This window comes from Ruditapes philippinarum, unplaced genomic scaffold (assembly GCF_026571515.1).
Source record: "Ruditapes philippinarum isolate M1 unplaced genomic scaffold, ASM2657151v2 ctg4367_1_1_1_1, whole genome shotgun sequence".
Classification (NCBI taxonomy): domain Eukaryota; kingdom Metazoa; phylum Mollusca; class Bivalvia; order Venerida; family Veneridae; genus Ruditapes; species Ruditapes philippinarum.
In genome coordinates, this window is record NW_026859066.1 from 233,489 (window position 1) to 240,261 (window position 6,773).

A 6,773-nucleotide genomic window follows, 5' to 3' on the forward strand; every position below is an offset into this window, starting at 1 on the left:
TACATGCCCAATATAACAACAAAATTCAATACCCTCTACGGAAATGTCCACATTACATGCTTGTAAACAGAGGATATTTAATTTCAAACTGACCAATTAATCAATCAGGGTAAATACCAGCTGAAGCCAGATTAATTATTGGAGTTAATAATTTACAAACATCAATTGTAGCTGCCTCATTTAAATATCAAAGGACTATTAAATACTAGCAATTGAAACAAGAACTGTCATTATAAAGTGGCTTACAGAACAGCTCTGTGCTTCACATTGGAGTGAATGGTTAGGTCCGTGCAATTCATTTAATCACAAAATGGTCATACTCCTCTTAAACTCTTTTAAGTTTTGTCAAATTCCATGACAAAGTTATATTCTTCAGCATAAAATTTGAAGTGGTAGACAGGTAAATCCTAACAGGAGTTAAAGTTTCATAGGAATACTTGAAAAGCCCAGTATCATGGTAGAAAAACACTTAACCATGAAGCTGATACCGACACAGATATAAGATACACTCACCTGCCAGAACTGACATTATCTTGTATAGTTTTGCACTCATCTATGAAAGTTGAAACTTAATTCTGCTCACTTTATATATATTGAATTTCAAATTCATCAACCCTTCCCAATTGATAATAATAATGATATGTTTGACCAGTTGATAATTAATTTATTCAAATCAATTAGCTCTGGAATACATTATATACATACAATAAAAACACAGTAATTAAATATTCTCTTATTGTTAAAGTCCACCTTGAATCAATTAAAATGTTATATTTAATTTCTGATTAAGAACAATATTTTTCAAATGAAATTACTTTGAATCATTTAAAGTAATGCACATCGGCATGTCCTATATATGTACTAAACTGGTAATAAATTTAACGAGACTTCCCAACAGTATATCGTTTGTGTGTAAGTTAGAAACAAGAATATAAATGAGCCGCGTCACGACAAAACCAACATAGTGCGTTTGCGACCAGCATGGATCCAGACCAGCCTGCCCATTCGCGCAGTCTGATCAGGATCCATGCTGTTCGCTGTCAGTTTCTAAACTTGTAATAGAGTTGGTAAGCGAACAGCATGGATACTGATCAGACTGTGCGGATGCGCAGGCTGGTCTGGATCCATGCTGGTCACAAACCCATTACGTTGGTTTTGTCGTGACGCGGCTCATTTATGTCAATTATCATTACATGATACAATAGTAAATGTTACCAAACTTCTTACAACCACCAGAAATAGTCAATAAAACAAACATATTGATAGCAGGAAACTGACATTAATTATTCCATACAGGACGGTAAGTAAATACTCTACATAATGTCACTGTTTGGTCAGTCACACAACTTTTACAACAGCCAAGTTAAATAAAACTTGTAAAATCTATGCTATATACTTGCTCTTCATTCAATATGTAGTTCTTGTTGATTACCCTAAAGCGACAATTTATTATGATAGTTAACCATCAATATTTAACAGCATGTATTTTACAATGTATTTTATGTGAAGTTGGCAAAATTAACATGCAGGTTATTTTTCCTTCACATTGCAAGTCAGCTCAGTGAGTTATGTAAAAAGCTGGTGAAATTTACAAAAAATTTTTAGTAAAGCACATCTCAATGGGTAATTTGAGAGAGAAAGCGGATCAAGTAATAAAAAATAAAACTAATAAAAAAAATTATATGTAAATTAAGGGGCATAATTTTGACTGAGTAATAGACTCTTGCCTATAGCTAAGCGTGAATGTCGCAAAATAGGTACTAGTATTTCATGTTTAAAACTACAAAGCACTACAAGGTCAGAAACTAGGTTATAATGACTAAACATTTTTCTTTTATTCTTTATGGTATGTTGATGTCTGTAATGGGAATATAAATATAACATTCATTCAATATTAATACAGTCACACACACTCAAATATATTCATAGTTATGTTCACAACATAAAAGAACATTTCAATAGTTACAATACAATGAATGTTTTATTGCTTGGATCAATAAGTAATGAACTGAATGAACTTTGACCTCCTCACCTAACCCTGCTGAATTTCTGTAATGAACTTGCCCATTTCAAATGTTATTATAATATTAAGTTCCAAATTTGTTTGCACAAACCATTTTAAATTAAAGGACCTTAAACTATTCAATGTTAACACAACCATTTTTATACAAAATTCAAGGCCTTGAAACTATTTGCAAATTACATAAATTATATAGTTGTAGCCAAGATAATGATAAGAAATTGTGAATTTTTTAACTCTTTTCAAAGTTCAAGTGGGGTAACTGTCCAAAAACCTCTGACCATGACCAAATAAGAACTTGACTTGTATTTTCTGATTAAATACCTGCACATGCAATTCAACCTAATACATACATTTCTACAAAACAGTGAGAAAACTGTTTTTTTTTCCACCGTTCAAGAGGAATAACTTTGTCCAAAATCATCGAACCATGACCAAATTCAAAACTGACCTGCTTATTCATAATGATGTATCTATAATTATGTCAAATTTGAGTTGAATGTGTACAACTGTTTGGGAGATAAAAATAAACAGAAACTGAAATTTCTTTTTTTCAAAATTCAACAGGGATAACTCTGTCAAAAAATCAAACCATGACCAAATTCAAGCTTGTCCTGCATATTCTTATGACATATCTATATTTTAAATTTGAGTTGAAGGTGAACAACTATTAGATTAGTTTATACAAATTTATTTTAGTTTGATTGTGTTGGAAGCTATAAGCTTATTGAAACACTCTCGAATCTGTTCCTGGAACCAATCAGTACTTAGCAATGAATGTAAAGTTTCTTGCTCAAAGTAACAACGGCTTGCTCCTGACAGGGTTTGAACCTACGAGTTCAGCAACCCTTAGATTACTAGTCCAACGCGTTAACCACTAGGCCACGCCGCCATTAACAACTGACGGAGAGATAACAGAAAATTTCTTCTATTTTTAAAGGTTAGGTTAAAGAGACAAAACTCTGCCTAAAATCATTGAACCATAACCAAATTAAAACTTGACCTGTGCAATCATTTTACGTATCCATATGTCAAATTTGAATTGAATGTGTACAACTGTCGGAGAGATAATGAACAGAAACTAAAAGTTTCTTCTTCTTTTGTTAAAGGGGTATAACTCTGCCAAAAATGATCAAATTCGAATATAAGTGAAGTGACGTAAGTTAGATTAAAAACATAGGCAAATTATAGAAGATATTACAAATCATTCCAGAGTAGTGATTACAGGCAAAGGCCACTTCTAACTGCCTTGCTGTTGAGTAAACCCTTAAGGGACATGGCTGAGTGTCTACCTACTGTAATCGAGAGGTGTGGGGTTCAAATCCCAGTCAGTGCTTAAGGATTCTTCAGGTTTAAAAGTAACAGTCTTATGATGAATATAGGCATTACATTAACAACCGCAGCTTACAAACAATTAAATTTGAGCATATAAAGACAATATTATGTTAATACAAACTATAATGAGGCAATGGCAGGAAGAAAAAATACATTGTATACCACAGGAAACCAAAACATCAAGACCATTAGGTAGTGATATTTCTATCATATACAAATATAATACATTTGATACACCAGGACATCATTACAGTTATCCCTACTGATGTCTCCAGACCATTTAATAAAATAAAATTATGAGTTAGGTAACAACTAAAAAACTAACCTTGTTAACAAATTTTGTGTTTTTGTTCAAAATCTCATGCAAAGAAATGTCACTCTGTAATATTCCAAGTTTCTTTTTTCAAATACATCTATTTGTACAGAATGTTAAATATCTTTATTTTACCATTCACATAAAAATAATTCAACCACAAGTGGATTTAGTGGTCAAAATAAAATACTAATCCTTTTTTGCCTTTTATACATCTGTTTTAAATAAGGGGATTATTTTCTTATTCAACAGTTTATAAAATGGACATAGAATGGATTAAAAATCAATTATAATATTGTCAAAAATAAATTTGAGAATACAGTACTACTTTTATTGTCGGTATATTGATTTTAACCATCATAAAACTTCTCTGTTCATATCATAATAGAATTTAGAAACCTGTGAAATACAATATCACTATACATTTGGAAAACTGTATTTAATTCAGTTTTCTATACATCGGTAAGTTTTTACATGTTGACAATGAATAGGAATTAAAAGCTATCAATATTGCTTGCTGTCAAGACACAAATTTTAGATACATGTATATACCTGGTTAATCCTAGTACAGAAATGTGAACAGGATAAAGATTTTAAGTTGTTTATATCTGCAGCAAAGTCAGTAATTTGTAACAGAGTTACCATCATCAACCACCTAGGGAAGGTTTATGTGAAGCACACAATAGTACTATTTGGAAAGTCTGAGGTATGAATCGGACCTTTCAGTGCAAAATCTTGATGTATGCAAGAGGTACACATGCAACAGTAATTTAATAAAATAACTTCTGTGTGCAAGAATCTGTCAAAAGAAAAAATTTGAGTAGGTTTTATGATTGAAAATAAGTGCATGTAGGGAAATTATTTGAAAATTATCTAAGATGGAGTTATCGTTCTATCGCTGTCCACCCCCTCTCACTGTTGTTTATTTATATTCTAAGTTTCACTGGGCTCAACAAGGCTGGGGACAATAACTGTCCACATAGAAAGGATACTCTACCTTATAATGCTATTTAGATTATCTTGAGATGCAAGCTTACAGGACTAGCTAGGGTTTCTGACATATATCCATAAAATGATTCTTGTCATAACAAGCTAGTCTGATTCCTTACAGTGCTGGTCAATACCACCCTGTATTGACTGTTGTCTATACAAAACTATCCCTGTATTGACTGTTGTCTTTACAGAACTTTCCCTGTATTGACTGTTGTCTTTACAGAACTTTCCCTGTATTGACTGTTGTCTTTACAAAACTATCCCTGTATTGACTGTTGTCTTTACAAAACTATCCCTGTATTGACTGTTGTCTTTACAGAACTTTCCCTGTATTGACTGTTGTCTTTACAGAACTTTCCCTGTATTGACTGTTGTCTTTACAGAACTATCCCTATATTGACTGTTGTCCTTCAGAACTATCCCTGTATTGACTGTTATCTTTACAGAACTTTCCAAGTATTGACTGTTGTCTTTACAGAACTATCCCTGTATTGTCTGTTGTCTTTACAGAACTATCCCTGTATTGACTGTTGTCTTTACAGAACTATCCCTGTATTGACTGTTGTACTTACAGAACTATCCCTGTATCGACTGTAGTCTTTATAACACTATCCCTGTACTGACTGGTGTCTTAACACTTTTAAGTGAGGGGTGTAAGAAGCTTGGAATCGTTGGCTCGATCACATTTGTGAGGGCTCTTTCACATTGTCGTTGGCTCCAGCACCTTGTTGACTGTTTGATTTTCATATTTGTGTAAATGTTAATATTTTATTTCTAACCAAGTTCTTTCAACTATTTTCTCAACTAATTGCTGTTTCGAACCAAAGGGGAGGGTGGCACAATGTAACATGCACAATAATGTTGGTCAACATTAACTTCATGGGAGAGAAATCACTCAAGATAATTTTCCTCTTGAAGGAAACACTCAAGTTGATAATTTGTAAAAGTTTTAGCAAGCCTTCTTGGGGTATTTCGAAAGTGTATCTAAAATGATGAGAAAAACCTCTAACCTCTATTTCAAATTACATTAAGCATAGAGGAAAAGTAAATATCACTCTAAATGTTTGTTTGTTTGATCGAGTTTTATGTCTAACCGACACAGTATAGGTCATTTGGCGACATTCCAGCTTCACTGGTGGAGGGAAAACCTCAGGTGCCCTTCCGTGCATTATTTCAGGCATGAACGGGCACCTGAGTAGAACCACCAACATTCCATATGCTAGCTGGACAGCCTCCTCATATGAAAGAATCCAAAGTTCCTGTCGGGATTCGAACCCACAGCAGTGAGGGGCAAGTGGTTTAAAGTCAACAACCTTTACCACTCCGCCAAAGACACCCTCCACTCTAAATGTGACATTCATCTTAAAATATCACTCTAAATTTGACATTCACCTATAAACATCACTTTAATATGGCATTCACCTAAAAATAACACTCTAAACGTGACATTCACCTTAAAATATCATTCTAAATGTGACAATCACCTATGGACATCACTCTAAATGTGACATTCACCTTAAAACATCACTCTAAGTGTGACATTCACATATAAATATCACTCTAAATGTGACATACACCTATGAGATAGGGACATACTTAAAATATCACTCTAAATGTGACAATCACATATAAATATCACTCTAAATGTGACATTCACCTTTAAACATCACTCTAAGTGTGACATTCACATATAAATATCACTCTAAATGTGACATTCACCTATGAGATAGGGACATGTAATGTAAACACACCATCTCAATATGCTGACAGTTGTATCAAGACATATTAAATGCATCCTTTACAGCATACTGGCATGCAAGCAGTTCCTGTACAAAAATCGTAGTTACTTAAACTTTATTTCTCATTACCTTCACTCATCAAACAATTGATTGTTACACATCAAAATTCAGCTCGTCACACAAATTATGGAAATTCCATTTTGTTCTAAACATAGAATTACCCTTAGTTATGAGGCCTGATACAAGGTACTGAAATTATCCATTATTTTGTATGAAGAGTAGTTCCCATCCATAAAATATATCCCATTATAATTATACAATGTTGTTATATCAGACCTATATTTCATTTGAAACTGTTGAAGAGAGGTAAATA